This window comes from Crinia signifera, chromosome 6 (genome assembly GCF_055691185.1).
Source record: "Crinia signifera chromosome 6, ASM5569118v1, whole genome shotgun sequence".
Lineage (NCBI taxonomy): Eukaryota > Metazoa > Chordata > Amphibia > Anura > Myobatrachidae > Crinia > Crinia signifera.
In genome coordinates, this window is record NC_139222.1 from 122,927,916 (window position 1) to 122,944,622 (window position 16,707).

Sequence of the window (16,707 nt, forward strand, 5' to 3'; positions counted from 1 at the left end):
CTCCACGCACCACCCCAACCGTGCACTTGTGTTATCGCACAGGCCAAGCGCTGGACTCCAGCCTTTGGCCTGTGAGATAGAACAACTGCTCTTTGCAAGTGTTTGCGCCAGCAAATCTCCATTCCACAGGCTCCACGCACCACCCCAACCGTGCACTTGTGTTATCGCACAGGCCAAGCGCTGGACTCCAGCCTTTGGCCTGTGAGATAGAACAACTGCTCTTTGCAAGTGTTTGCGCCAGCAAATCTCCATTCCACAGGCTCCACGCACCACCCCAACCGTGCACTTGTGTTATCGCACAGGCCAAGCGCTGGACTCCAGCCTTTGGCCTGTGAGATAGAACAACTGCTCTTTGCAAGTGTTTGCGCCAGCAAAGCTCCATTCCACAGGCTCCACGCACCACCCCAACCGTGCACTTGTGTTATCGCACAGGCCAAGCGCTGGACTCCAGCCTTTGGCCTGTGAGATAGAACAACTGCTCTTTGCAAGTGTTTGCGCCAGCAAATCTCCATTCCACAGGCTCCACGCACCACCCCAACCGTGCACTTGTGTTATCGCACAGGCCAAGCGCTGGACTCCAGCCTTTGGCCTGTGAGATAGAACAACTGCTCTTTGCAAGTGTTTGCGCCAGCAAAGCTCCATTCCACAGGCTCCACGCACCACCCCAACCGTGCACTTGTGTTATCGCACAGGCCAAGCGCTGGACTCCAGCCTTTGGCCTGTGAGATAGAACAACTGCTCTTTGCAAGTGTTTGCGCCAGCAAAGCTCCATTCCACAGGCTCCACGCACCACCCCAACCGTGCACTTGTGTTATCGCACAGGCCAAGCGCTGGACTCCAGCCTTTGGCCTGTGAGATAGAACAACTGCTCTTTGCAAGTGTTTGCGCCAGCAAATCTCCATTCCACAGGCTCCACGCACCACCCCAACCGTGCACTTGTGTTATCGCACAGGCCAAGCGCTGGACTCCAGCCTTTGGCCTGTGAGATAGAACAACTGCTCTTTGCAAGTGTTTGCGCCAGCAAATCTCCATTCCACAGGCTCCACGCACCACCCCAACCGTGCACTTGTGTTATCGCACAGGCCAAGCGCTGGACTCCAGCCTTTGGCCTGTGAGATAGAACAACTGCTCTTTGCAAGTGTTTGCGCCAGCAAATCTCCATTCCACAGGCTCCACGCACCACCCCAACCGTGCACTTGTGTTATCGCACAGGCCAAGCGCTGGACTCCAGCCTTTGGCCTGTGAGATAGAACAACTGCTCTTTGCAAGTGTTTGCGCCAGCAAAGCTCCATTCCACAGGCTCCACGCACCACCCCAACCGTGCACTTGTGTTATCGCACAGGCCAAGCGCTGGACTCCAGCCTTTGGCCTGTGAGATAGAACAACTGCTCTTTGCAAGTGTTTGCAATAAATACATTATTAATTTATTTTATCTGTTTTTAATTACAGGTAGGTTCTACTGCAATCAAATGAAGATTACAAAGTAATGAAAGACAATTGAAATTTCGCAAAACTTTTATTTTTAACATGAAACATATTTATGTAATTTTTTTCTAATAAAAAAAAGAAAAAAAAATGCTGTGTCAAGTGTTTAAATTGTTAAAAAGGTGTAGATTCATTGCAAGTGTCCATTAATGTTCAGAAGGTATAGCCCTTAGGTATAGGTCCAGGGCAAGTGTCCCAAAGGTATAGGTCCAGGGCAAGTGTCCCAAAGGTATAGGTCCAGGGCAAGTGTCCCAAAGGTATAGGTCCAGGGCAAGTGTCCCAAAGGTATAGGTCCAGGGCAAGTGTCCCAAAGGTATAGGTCCAGGGCAAGTGTCCAAAAGGTATAGGTCCAGGGCAAATGTACCAAATTGTTCTCATGGTAAAGGACCAGGGCAAGTGTTCACAAATATTCGGAGGAATCTGTAAGAAAATTTTTTTTCAAAAATCATTTTCATTGATAAGTAGATTTATATTAAAGTACAAATGAGGATGTCTTCCTGATAGTGCGACACTCACCTGATAACAGCAGCAAGTCGACTAAAAGTAGTCATGGAGCACACATCATCAGGTACAGCCTGTTCGAAAAGTAGGGGGTGACACACATCAGTCCACAGCCATTTGGGATCAACCGACGGAAGATGCTGGAAGAAAAAAACAGAAGGTATTATTCCAATTACACAAGGCCCCATTCCTCCTCCCACCTTCCCCATGGGGAAACGATGCTCACCTGGTGACAGCTCCTGGGAATGAGGCAAGCAGCATCACAACAGCAGGGGTGCCCCATATACACAGGTATTCATCTGTAGGTCCCAAAACCATTCCGCCTGAAGAAGCTAGAAGAGAAAAAGAAGGTATTATTAACATTACACAGTGCCCCATTCCTCCCACCTTCCCCATGGGGAAGCGATGCTCACCTGGTGACAGCTCCTGGGAATGAGGCAAGCAGCATCACAACAGCAGGGGTTACCCATATACACAGGTATTCATCTGTAGGTCCCAAAACCATTCCGCCTGAAGAAGCTAGAAGAGAAAAAGAAGGTGTATTATTAACATTACACAGGGCCCCATTCCTCCCACCTTCCCCATGGGGAAGCGATGCTCACCTGGTGACAGCTCATGGGAATGAGGCAAGCATCATCACAACAGCAGGGGTGCCCCATATACACAGGTATTCATCTGTAGGTCCCAAAACCATTCCGCCTGAAGAAGCTAGAAGAGAAAAAGAAGGTGTATTATTAACATTACACAGGGCCCCATTCCTCCCACCTTCCCCATGGGGAAACGATGCTCACCTGGTGACAGCTCCTGGGAATGAGGCAAGCAGCATCACAACAGCAGGGGTTACCCATATACACAGGTATTCATCTGTAGGTCCCAAAACCATTCCGCCTGAAGAAGCTAGAAGAGAAAAAGAAGGTGTATTATTAACATTACACAGGGCCCCATTCCTCCCACCTTCCCCATGGGGAAGCGATGCTCACCTGGTGACAGCTCCTGGGAATGAGGCAAGCATCATCACAACAGCAGGGGTGCCCCATATACACAGGTATTCATCTGTAGGTCCCAAAACCATTCCGCCTGAAGAAGCTAGAAGAGAAAAAGAAGGTGTATTATTAACATTACACAGGGCCCCATTCCTCCCACCTTCCCCATGGGGAAACGATGCTCACCTGGTGACAGCTCCTGGGAATGAGGCAAGCAGCATCACAACAGCAGGGGTTACCCATATACACAGGTATTCATCTGTAGGTCCCAAAACCATTCCGCCTGAAGAAGCTAGAAGAGAAAAAGAAGGTGTATTATTAACATTACACAGGGCCCCATTCCTCCCACCTTCCCCATGGGGAAGCGATGCTCACCTGGTGACAGCTCCTGGGAATGAGGCAAGCATCATCACAACAGCAGGGGTGCCCCATATACACAGGTATTCATCTGTAGGTCCCAAAACCATTCCGCCTGAAGAAGCTAGAAGAGAAAAAGAAGGTGTATTATTAACATTACACAGTGCCCCATTCCTCCCACCTTCCCCATGGGGAAACGATGCTCACCTGGTGACAGCACCTGGGAATGAGGCAAGCATCATCACAACAGCAGGGGTGCCCCATATACACAGGTATTCATCTGTAGGTCCCAAAACCATTCCGCCTGAAGAAGCTAGAAGAGAAAAAGAAGGTGTATTATTAACATTACACAGGGCCCCATTCCTCCCACCTTCCCCATGGGGAAACGATGCTCACCTGGTGACAGCTCCTGGGAATGAGGCAAGCAGCATCACAACAGCAGGGGTTACCCATATACACAGGTATTCATCTGTAGGTCCCAAAACCATTCCGCCTGAAGAAGCTAGAAGAGAAAAAGAAGGTGTATTATTAACATTACACAGGGCCCCATTCCTCCCACCTTCCCCATGGGGAAACGATGCTCACCTGGTGACAGCTCCTGGGAATGAGGCAAGCATCATCACAACAGCAGGGGTGCCCCATATACACAGGTATTCATCTGTAGGTCCCAAAACCATTCCGCCTGAAGAAGCTAGAAGAGAAAAAGAAGGTGTATTATTAACATTACACAGGGCCCCATTCCTCCCACCTTCCCCATGGGGAAGCGATGCTCACCTGGTGACAGCTCCTGGGAATGAGGCAAGCAGCATCACAACAGCAGGGGTGCCCCATATACACAGGTATTCATCTGTAGGTCCCAAAACCATTCCGCCTGAAGAAGCTAGAAGAGAAAAAGAAGGTGTATTATTAACATTACACAGGGCCCCATTCCTCCCACCTTCCCCATGGGGAAACGATGCTCACCTGGTGACAGCACCTGGGAATGAGGCAAGCATCATCACAACAGCAGGGGTGCCCCATATACACAGGTATTCATCTGTAGGTCCCAAAACCATTCCGCCTGAAGAAGCTAGAAGAGAAAAAGAAGGTGTATTATTAACATTACACAGGGCCCCATTCCTCCCACCTTCCCCATGGGGAAGCGATGCTCACCTGGTGACAGCTCCTGGGAATGAGGCAAGCATCATCACAACAGCAGGGGTGCCCCATATACACAGGTATTCATCTGTAGGTCCCAAAACCATTCCGCCTGAAGAAGCTAGAAGAGAAAAAGAAGGTGTATTATTAACATTACACAGGGCCCCATTCCTCCCACCTTCCCCATGGGGAAACGATGCTCACCTGGTGACAGCACCTGGGAATGAGGCAAGCATCATCACAACAGCAGGGGTGCCCCATATACACAGGTATTCATCTGTAGGTCCCAAAACCATTCCGCCTGAAGAAGCTAGAAGAGAAAAAGAAGGTGTATTATTAACATTACACAGGGCCCCCCATTCCTCCCACCTTCCCCATGGGGAAACGATGCTCACCTGGTGACAGCTCCTGGGAATGAGGCAAGCAGCATCACAACAGCAGGGGTTACCCATATACACAGGTATTCATCTGTAGGCCCAAAAAACTATTCCAACTGAAGAAGCTAGAAGAGAAAAAGAAGGTATTATTAACATTACACAGTGCCCCATTCCTCCCACCATAACCATGGGGAAGCGATGCTCACCTGGTGACAGCTCCAAAGTAGCATAATTTCAACAAAATGATCGGCAAACAACAAGGAACAACCAAACTAGTGGGCCAACAGATGTAAACAAAAACAACCACGCCAAATAAACTCTGAAAAACATGAAAGAAAAATATAGAAAGCATTAAAAAAATATATTTATAAAAAAAAAAAAAAAACTATGGAATAAAAATACTCACAGCGTGAAAAATAAGTCCGGATGAGTCGAGCTCTCGCTGTATCTCGTTCATTCATACCGGTGTGCAAATCTGTAGAAAGGTCCCCATGCCGGAAAACCTCGGCATCTACAGTCACCGGCAAACGGTTTGCGATACAAATGTTGTGTAGCACACAACAGGCATTAATTATACCGCAAACCTTCGCCGGTGAGTATAAAAGGGCTCCACCGGTCTTGTCTAAACATCTGAACCGGCTTTTAAGGACACCGAAGGTTCGCTCAATTACTGCCCTCGCTGTCGTATGAGCCTTTTGGTAGTTTTCTGCAGCTTCGCCCACCGGATCAGACAATGGGGTCAGGAGCCAGTCCTTATTGGGATAACCGCCATCACCTATATCAAAAAATGAAAAAATTCAATTGTAGATATTTGTATTGCAATAACAAAAAAAAAAAAAAGGAATAGGCTACTCACCTAACAGCCAGCCGTCCGGCATTCGACCGTGCTCGAAATCGGCATACAAGGCAGACTGGCTTAAAATGAACGAGTCGTGGGACGACCCAGGAAAACCCACGAGTAAATCAGTAATTTTCATTCGGTGGTCGCAGACCACCTGAACGTTCAGTGAGTGAAAATGTTTTCGATTGCGAAAACACTCCTCACTTTCACGCGGTGGTCTGAACGCCACATGGGTGCAGTCGATCGCGCCCAGCACATTGGGGAACTTCCATTTTGAATAAAAACCAAATCTGATCTCATTCCAACCGCTCTCTTGATCTGGGAATTTTATAAACTGGGTCGTCAATTTGCGGAATGCCTTTATGACCTGGCCTATACAGCGCGAAAGGGTCGGCTGTGAGTATCCGCAGGTTTGGCTCAAAGTGGGCTGGAATGTGCCCGACGCAAAAAAATGCAACGCACCCAACAGTTTCTGGAAACCGGTGAGTGCGTGATTGCCCCGTCCCCGAGCGACCAGGTCTGGCTCCATGAGATCATAGAGCATGTGGATTGCCTCAGACGAAAGGCGATAATTAGATATCACCTCCGCCTCGGTGAGATCACCCAGTTCACGCCTACTACGAAAATGGCGTGGACGTGGGACTGAAACCCGCACTGCCTCACCTAATGGAGCTATCGCCGAAACACTAGTGCCATCATCCAAATCTGATTCCTCCTCCACGCAGGCATTCAGCATGAACGTGACAAAAGTGTCCCTAAACAACTCCATAACTGTAGACAGTGTTAAGAAATTGCAGACAAATGCAAAAAAACGCAAATTACCCTGAAAAAACGTTTCCAAACAGCAGACTGCAAAAGCTGTGTTATCTCCTCAATGGCCAAACGAAGGAGTGAGGTGGGGAGGTGATTCATGGGTAAAAAACGTGTGGAGAATCATGGGTAAAATAATGCATGCTGGGTAAAAAAAAAATAAACTTATAAATCAGATATATATTTATAATGAACTTGGAGAACAAAATGAACTTGAAGGAAACTCAAAATAAATTAAAATACACTAGTACAGTTTATATTAACACTGCAAAATGCTTATTGCATGAATTCAGAATACTTTTCTCCATGAAAAGATGACGAGGGATACACGGAGAGGCACGGAGAACTTTACCTAGAAATTTATTCTCCATCTTCGCATTGAATACACTCATGGAGAGTGACGGCGAGAGACGGAGAATCTACATGTAAAATCCCATTGACAACACGCGGAGAGTGGCGGCGAGTAAAAGACGGAGAGCACGCAATAAATCACTGTTCTCCGACGGCGAAAATGTCACATTGAATAGGGTGGCTCGCCTTTGGAGAAAAAAAACCTCTCTCCACGGCGAAAAAAGCACAAATTCTCCACAAAACACGGAGAACTTTTGTCATTGAATACTGCCCATAGTGTTACATCATTTTTCCACATCCACCATGGCCCAGCCCAGTAGTTCCACCACCCACTTCAATAGATTATGCAGGCAGCGCTAGTGTCACTAGTTAGCTGCAGCAACCATCCCTTCCTCAGCTCCTGGTGGCTCCTCTGCCAGTGTCCAAACTCTTCTGGTACTCATACATGTTGTCTCTGTCATACAGTGTTCCACCACCTCTACATAAACCACTTTAAGCCCAAGATGGCAGGCCCAAGTATACTGAGAACTTACAGTCTGTAATGAATGAGGAGTTTAGACAACAAAAATGTATTTCCTTGTACAGTATATCTTCTGCACATGCATTGTGTCTGCATGCAAACAGGACAAGCAGGCTGGGACTGGGAAGTTGAAGACATTGGAGAGCTGTTGGATTGTATATTTCCATACCATGTCAAGAGAGCCTGAGCTCGAGTTCATAAAATATAAGGCTACTACTCGATCTTAGTAAAAAAAATGAAGGTTAATTGATTTTTAATGTTACATATGTTATTTTTTAATAGATAGTAATATGCGGTGCTTTATTAGCATCATTGTAGTTTCTCCTTTCTAGACACCATTCTAGAAATGATATGCCATATTTATAATGTGAGTAGAAATGTGTCTGCTGCCCTAAACTGCAAATGTAGCCACAAGAACTACTTTAAAAAAATCCTGGATGATAGATATTCTTTAGTAAGGAAGATATAAATACTAAAGGGGTTAAAAGACCAAGGTTTTCGCCCCAGGCAGAGGAAGAAAATGAATGGTCTTGTTCCTAAGGGAATTCTTCAGAACATACAGATGTGTCCACATACATCTTGGCTTTTTTTCTCAATTTGTCACAACATGTAAAACACGGCTTAGCTTTTTTTCCAAATGCAGCAAGTGGGTGGATTCTGAAAATTGTTTGTAGCAGTAGAATTTGTATAAAGTAATAGATTAGAGGTGGAAATTTTTAGAAAAATCACAAAGCGTGACTTTTGCAGAGTCCAAGGTGTGCCAAATTGTGCCATACATGACACAGTAAAACCAAGATGTATGTCAGGGCTGGGCAATTGCTGCTCTCCAGATGTTGATGAACTACACATCCCAGCATGCCTTGCATCAGTTTCAGCATGGCCACATAGCAAAACTAATGCAAAGCATCCTGGGATGTGTAGTTCATCAACATCTGGAGGGCCGCAATTGCCCAGCCCTGTATGTGGACACATCTGTATGGTAATTTTATATAGTGGAGACTGGAGATATTGAGACATTTGAAGTGGTCCGCGGCACTGGGGTCTTAAATGAATAGACGACGCTTGCCTCTCGAGGGTTAACGTTTCAGCCTTTATTCAGGCTTTTGTCGAAACAGCATGCATGAATAAGTGAGCTTAAACACTCACTTTATAAGCCGTGCAGATTCACAAACGAGTGCATGAGCAGCAGGACACTTCCGGGTGCTCAAGATCTGTTCAAAGCCAAAAAAATGGACTTCTATCTTAAATTAATGCTCCTTTGACCTCCTCTTACTGGTCACTAAGGAGGCGAAAAAGGAGTATGAATCAGTCAAAATGAAATTTGCTGCTGATAAAACAGAAGAGTGGACCTCTAAATTGAAAACAGATCGACAAATATAAGGAGGAGCTTATCCAATTTAAAAAGGCTAAACGTGCCAAAGTCGACCAAGACTACAAATTCCAACGTGTCTATGGTTGGCTTACAGGGGCCCATTCTACTAATGATGGCCAACAAGGAAATCAAGGCCTTAAGCGTAGACCTCCTAGGTATCACCACAAACAAGCAGTCGACTCAGCCACCACTGGCATTGATAGTGATACGGGTGACAGCAGAGGTACCCCAGGTCACTACCCTTTAGGGGTACGAACGCGGGCTCAAATCGCTGGCAGAAACCCGCACGCACCAGGAGGGCGGGCCAAAACATCTGGGAGAGAAAGGCAGCAAAGGAGACCCCCCCCGCCAAAGGAAAACCTAATATTTAATTTATCAACAAGGACATTGACCCCCATGGAATCTAGAGTGCTCGAAAGGGGGTTGGCTTTTATCCCCACTTGTCCAGTTGATCCTTTCCAAAACAAAATTGAGACTTTCCAACTGAACCGCAAAATTAGACTGCGTGAACACTTTAAGGACAAATTGGAAAATGCTGCACCTCCCCTCGTACCTGACCACCTTGGACAATTTAAACCTCGTTCCTGCTTCGAACCCATTAGCAATAATGCTTCTCTCATAACATTTACACGCATGTTGGATCTTGAACAGAATAAAACACCTCCGAGAATTTAATCGAATCAGTGGAACTTGTCTTGCCCCGAACGTCAGGCCCTAAAAAATCTTGCTGATCAGGACATTGTTATACGCCAATCTGATAAGAGGGGCTCCATAGTAATACAGAATGTGACGGACCATCAGGAGGAAATTCAGCGGCACCTCTCTAACACCTATACCAAGCTACGTGGTGATCCAACCACCAAGTTCAAAAAGGAGCTGGACTCAAGCTTAAAATGAGGTGTTCAAAAAGGATTTATTTCGGACACATGTGCCAGTTATCTTATGGTGGACTATCCGATCAAGCCCATTATGTACATCATACCGAAAATTCACAAGCATGCCACAAAACCGCCAGGCAGACCGATTATTTCAGTCTGAGGCTCCATCTACCAGCCCATCTCGGTCTACCTGGATAGATTTTTACAACCTTGGATACAGGCAATACCTACCTTTTTGAAGGATACCACTTCTTTGTTAATTTCGCTCAATGAGCTCGAGTTGTTGCTGACCGATTCTCTTTTAATCACCATCGATGTCTGCAACCTGTACACCTGTATTCCGCACCAGGCAGGGATACAGGGTGTGAGACGCTTACTGAAGGGCAACATTGATTACAATGGCCAAGATGTGTTTTTTTTCTGGAGCTGCTGGAGATGGTGTTGGTAAACAATTATTTCTATTTCTATGGAGCATTTTATTTGCAAACATTGTGTTAGGTTTCGGGTGTGACCCCACCGCCGGGACTGCTGTTTAGGACAGCCACGGCCAAACCCTATACTACCTCTGTTGTACCCCCCAGGCTGGGTGACCGACTCCTGCAGGTGTTACTAGGCTTCGCCTGTAGCCGCCGTTTGAATGGGTAGGTTAAGCCCACCCAAGCTCCGGTGCAGCCAGGTGTTATGAGAGGACAAGGAGCCGGAGACCCCCCTAGGGTACGGTCAAGAGGAAAGCTGACTGAGGGGCCTAACTGAAATTAACAAACGGCGACTTGCCGGGCCCTGGCTAACGCAACTAAGCGCCCGCGACCTGGTCGCCACAACCCGCGACAACCGTCGCCCAGGGAACCATACAAAATATAAGACACAATACCAAAGTATACAAAGAGCAGGAGGGACTGGAAAACCCCAGAAAAACTGGGAGACAAGGGGAGAGAATGAGTGGGAAGCAATGGACCTTCCCAACATAAATGACCTGCCAATGCGGCAGACAGAGAACACAGGAAATGAGTAAGGTAACGACAATAAAGACGGTGTGAATGAAACTACCCCAAAGGGGCAACTCACGACACAGGAGGAACCAATGGAAGAGGAGACCACAAAGGAGCTGCTGGGAACAGCAGGGAAACGGACCGGAGAGCAGCAGACAGATAGGTCCAAACAGGAGCTATCACCGGCGAGGACTGCAGGGCTGGCTTCCTAGATAAGAAGGCTAGGAGCCAATGAGAATGGAGGCCTGAGTCCCGCCTGTCATAACGAGTCCTTTCCGACACCTGCGGTCTGTTGAATTTCGCGGCTTTTTCCTCTCTGCCTAGCAGCGTCTGCCGTTGCTAAGCAACGGCGCTGACGCGTCTTAGGCGCTGAGAGACGTGAGGAGGGAGGACGGGCGTCACGCTCCGACGCTGCGTCCTCCGGCGTCCCTGGTTGCTAGGCAACCGGACGTCAGAGCCGGAAGGACAGGCGGCTAAGCGTACATGCCGCTCTGTCCTTCCAGAAGCGCTCCCACGGCGCCTAACAGTACCCCCCCCTTGAGGAGGGGTTAAAGAACCCCGAAGCCTTGTTTTCTGAGGGAAATCCCGAAAGAAACTTGCTTTGAGGCGTGGGGCGTGCAGATCCCTATCGGGAACCCATGACCTCTCTTCCGGGCCGTATCCTTTCCAATGGACAAGGAAACATAAAGAACCTCGAGAGACCTTGCAATCCAAGATTTTTTCTACAAGAAATTCTGACTGTCCATGGACATTAACAGGTGGTTTACCCAGGTCTGCCTTTCGAGGAAATTTCCTAGACGTGAAAACGGGCTTGAGCAGAGAGGCATGAAAAGTATTGGCTATCTTTAAAGCCCTAGGAATTTGTAACCGAAAGGCTACAGGATTAACTCTCTTAACAATGGCAAATGGACCAATAAATTTTGGACCAAATTTAGAAGTTCCTTGTCGCAATCTGATGTTCCGAGTAGACAACCAGACTTTATCGCTTACTTTAAAGTTGCATGGTCGTCTTGACCGGTCAGAAAAAACTTTTTCCTGAAGAGCAGCCCTCTTAAGAGCGTCGTGTACCTCCTTCCAAATGACCTTTAAATGGGCAGTAGTGGAAGAGCGAACTACTGATCCCTCTGGAGCCAGAGCAGTGGCTTTAGGGTGAAAGCCATAATTGGCTACAAAAGGTGAAGTCCGGGTAGCCGAGTGATAGGAGTTGTTATATGCGAACTCGGCAACGGGGAGGAACTCCGACCAGTCATTCTGAGCTTTGGACACAAAAAGGCGCAGATATTGCTTCAAGGATTGATTAAGGCGTTCCGTCTGCCCATTGGATTGGGGATGATAAGCGGAAGTTAAACTCAACTTGATCTTTAATGCATTGCAAAAAAGTTTCCAAAACCGGGCAATAAACTGCGGACCTCGATCAGAAACTATATCGGTTGGAAGACCATGAAGTTTGAAAACATGAGCTAAAAACAATTTGGCCAACTTATTGGCTGATGGCAACTGGGGCAAAGGAACAAAGTGGGCCATCTTACTGAACCTGTCAATAATCACCCATACTACTCGAAAACCTGATGATAGGGGTAGGTCGACCACAAAATCCATGGCAATATGTGACCATGGTCTGGAGGGAATTGCCAAGGGGATAAGTTGTCCTGTGGGCGACACTCTGGGAATCTTGTGTCTAGCACAATCGGGACAAGACTGGATGTACCCCTTGGTATCTGGAACCATGCTCGGCCACCAGACGCATCGGGAGAGAAGATCAAGTGTCTTCTTGATGCCGAAATGCCCTGCAATCTGGCTGTCATGGAACTCCTCTAAGACCCGTTTTCTCAAGGACTGCGGCACAAATAAATGGCCGAGAGGCATCTGTCTAGGTGCCTGACCCTGGACCTGCAGAAGTAGATCCTTGAGGGTCTGAGTAATGCCAAAATGGATAATTGATGCCGGAAGAATGGGCCGAGGAGATTCCCGCAACCCTTGTTTGGGTAAGAAACTCCGAGACAATGCGTCTGCTCTTACATTTTTAGACCCGGGACGGTAAGAGATAATAAAGTTAAAACGTGTAAAGAATAATGCCCACCGGGCTTGTCGGGCATTCAGACGCTTTGCTGATTCCAGGTATTGTAAATTTTTGTGGTCTGTGATAACCAGAATCTGATGGTTGGCCCCTTCCAACCAATGCCTCCATTCTTCGAATGCCCATTTTATGGCCAACAATTCCCGGTTCCCGACGTCATAGTTCATCTCTGCAGTAGAGAATTTTCGAGACATGTAGGCGCAAGGGAAAAAAAATAAGGACTCAGGATCCTGTTGAGACAGGACTGCCCCTGCCCCTACCTCCGAAGCGTCGACTTCAACGACAAACGGTAGTTGGGGATCGGGATGTCTTAAAATGGGAGCGGACACAAAAGCTTGTTTTAAGGCCCGGAATGCCTCTTCTGCCTGGGGAGGCCACTGGGATGGATCTGCTTCCTTTTTTGTGAGCGCCACGATGGGAGCTACCACATCAGAAAAAGAGCGGATAAACCGCCTATAGTAATTTGCAAACCCTAAAAATCTTTGGACAGCTTTAAGGGTCGTGGGCTTGACCCAATCTAAAACTGCTTGCAGTTTTTTGGGTTCCATATAAAAGCCTTCCGAGGAAATCACGTATCCTAAAAAGGATACCTTAGTAACTTCGAATTCGCACTTCTCAGGCTTAGCAAAGAGACGATGTTCTCTAAGCCTTTGAAGAATTAACCTGACCTGATGGCGATGTTCTTCCAACGAGCTGGAGTAGATCAAAATGTCGTCTAAATAGACCACAGCGAAGACTCCCAAGAAATCTCTAAGGATGTCATTGATGAAATCTTGGAAGACCGCTGGTGCGTTGGACAAGCCGAATGGCATTACGAGATATTCGTAGTGCCCTGTTTGGGTACTAAAGGCAGTCTTCCATTCGTCTCCCGCTTTTATGCGGACAAGGTTGTAGGCACCGCGCAGGTCGATCTTAGAAAAGATCTTAGCGGTGCGAAGCTGGTCAAACAACACAGATATTAATGGTAATGGATACGTGTTTTTTACCGTTATCTTGTTGAGTGCCCTGTAATCTATACAGGGTCTTAAGGAGCCATCCTTTTTGGAAACAAAAAAGAACCCTGCACTTAAGGGAGACTTTGAGGGCCGAATAAAGCCTTTAGCCAAATTTTCTTGAATATAGGTATTCATGGACTGCGTCTCAGGTCCAGACAAGGAATAAAGTCTGGCTTTGGGAAATTGTGCCTTGGGAATTAGCTCAATGGCGCAATCGTATGTGCGATGAGGGGGTAAGACCTCAGCTTCGCCTTTAGAAAAGACATCCTGGAAGTCAGCGTAGGCCGCTGGAATCCCCTCCACGGAAACCATTGCCCCGAGTATAGGCTGCCCTAGGCAGTGACTGGAGCAATGACTACTCCAACGAGTTATTTCCCCTGCCTGCCAGTCAATCTGTGGGTTATGAACCCGGAGCCAGGGGTGACCCAGAACGATCGGCACAGTGGCGCATGAGATAAGAAAGAAAGAAATCTTTTCTGTATGAAAAATGCCCACACGTAGGGAAACTGGCGGGGTCTGATGGCGGACCACTCCGTTGACCAACGGGCTGCCGTCCAGGCCTCGCATTATTACAGGTTTTTTCAGAGGGAGCAGGGGGATGGCCAGTCTTTCAGCCAGCTGAATATCTAGAAAATTCCCAGCTGCCCCGCTATCAATAAATGCAGTAACTGACATCTTCACCTCTATACCCTGAATCTCAGTAGGGACTAATAATGCATTGTGAGGGGAAATAAGAAGAGAACCAAAGTGAATCCCCTCTGCATTCACTTGGTTTTGGCGTTTCCCGACTTGTTGGGACAAGCGCGGAGAAAATGCCCTTTGCTCCCGCAATAAATGCATAAACCGGCATTCATCCGGCGAGCTCTCTCATCTGAGGTGATGCGGTAAGCACCAATTTGCATTGGTTCTTCTTCGTCCTCTGAGGGTACAAAGCCGAGGGAAGTAGGCCTCAAACTAGGTCCTCTCTCAGACCTGCGTTCCCTAAGACGCCGATCAATTTTAATCGATAACTCCATGAGTTTATCAAGGGATCCCGGGACGGGATACTGGATAAGGCTATCTTTAATGGCTTCAGAAAGCCCTAGCCTGAATTGGCTACGTAATGCCGGGTCATTCCAGCCACAGTCATTCGACCACCGTCGGAATTCTGTGCAATATGCTTCTGCAGGGTTCCGGCCCTGCCTGAGAGAGCGCAGATGACTCTCGGCAGACGCCTCTCTATCAGGGTCATCATATAGAAGTCCTAATGATTTAAAGAAAGCATCCACCGACGCTAAGGCGGGATTATCGGATTTTAACCCAAAAGCCCAAGTCTGGGGATCCCCCTGAAGCAAAGACATAATTAAACCAACTTGCTGTAATTCAGAGCCGGATGACCGGGGTCGCAGCTTGAAATAAAGCTTACAACTTTCTCTAAAATTAAAGAAATCCTTCCGGTTACCCGAAAACCGGTCTGGAAGATTAATTTTGGGTTCTACCAGAACCGGCGGATTTCCTCGTACACCCTCCTCCTGGGTTTTCATCCTAAGAGATCAATTTTGAACCATCTGCGTTAAACCTTGTAATTGACTGGCAAATGCCTGAGCCTGACCCTCAGGAGTGGGATTCATCTTAATAACAGATCCACACCAGAGACAACAAAGATATACACACCCAAAATGCTATCTGTCCAGAAAACGGGAGAATAAGAAAGGGGAAGGGAGAGAGGGAAAAAAAAAAAAAAAAATCTTTTTTTTTTTTTTTTTTTTTTGTATGGCCGGTGATAATGTTAGGTTTCGGGTGTGACCCCACCGCCGGGACTGCTGTTTAGGACAGCCACGGCCAAACCCTATACTACCTCTGTTGTACCCCCCAGGCTGGGTGACCGACTCCTGCAGGTGTTACTAGGCTTCGCCTGTAGCCGCCACGTTTGAATGGGTAGGTTAAGCCCACCCAAGCTCCGGTGCAGCCAGGTGTTATGAGAGGACAAGGAGCCGGGGACCCCCCTAGGGTACGGTCAAGAGGAAAGCTGACTGAGGGGCCTAACTGAAATTAACAAACGGCGACTTGCCGGGCCCTGGCTAACGCAACTAAGCGCCCGCGACCTGGTCGCCACAACCCGCGACAACCGTCGCCCAGGGAACCATACAAAATATAAGACACAATACCAAAGTATACAAAGAGCAGGAGGGACTGGAAAACCCCAGAAAAACTGGGAGACAAGGGGAGAGAATGAGTGGGAAGCAATGGACCTTCCCAACATAAATGACCTGCCAATGCGGCAGACAGAGAACACAGGAAATGAGTAAGGTAACGACAATAAAGACGGTGTGAATGAAACTACCCCAAAGGGGCAACTCACGACACATGAGGAACCAATGGAAGAGGAGACCACAAAGGAGCCGCTGGGAACAGCAGGGAAACGGACCGGAGAGCAGCAGACAGATAGGTCCAAACATGAGCTATCACCGGCGAGGACTGCAGGGCTGGCTTCCTAGATAAGAAGGCTAGGAGCCAATGAGAATGGAGGCCTGAGTCCCGCCTGTCATAACGAGTCCTTTCCGACACCTGCGGTCTGTTGAATTTCGCGGCTTTTTCCTCTCTGCCTAGCAGCGTCTGCCGTTGCTAAGCAACGGCGCTGCCGCGTCTCAGGCGCTGAGAGACGTGAGGAGGGAGGACGGGCGTCACGCTCCGACGCTGCGTCCTCCGGCGTCCCTGGTTGCTAGGCAACCGGACGTCAGAGCCGGAAGGACAGGCGGCTAAGCGTACATGCCACTCTGTCCTTCCAGAAGCGCTCCCACGGCGCCTAACACATTGGGGGTGGTGATGAGGTCCAATGTGGCCACATCGCTAGCCAACATATACATGTTTGAAGTTGAGAATTACATTTTTTTCAGCAATCCCAGCATCAGCTCATATATCGTTCGATATTATTGTTACATCGATGATATCCTGATTTTTTGGTCAGGACCCGAGGTGACATTCAAAAAACTCATGGAAGATCACAATGACACAAACCACCTGGTCAAGTTTACTTACTTGATTGACACACAAA

The 16,707-nt window shown here is 47.7% G+C and overlaps 1 long non-coding RNA gene across 1 annotated transcript; it reads right to left on the minus strand.

Annotated features, from left to right (window-relative positions):
• Positions 1 to 1,583: 1,583 nt before the first annotated feature.
• LOC146007051 (uncharacterized) lies at positions 1,584 to 2,471 on the minus strand. Its single transcript, XR_014444222.1, has 4 exons — positions 2,400 to 2,471; positions 2,213 to 2,318; positions 2,002 to 2,126; positions 1,584 to 1,905 (listed from the first exon to the last, which is right to left on the minus strand). It is a non-coding gene; the product is annotated as an uncharacterized LOC146007051 (long non-coding RNA).
• Between the last annotated feature and the right edge of the window lie 14,236 nt (positions 2,472 to 16,707).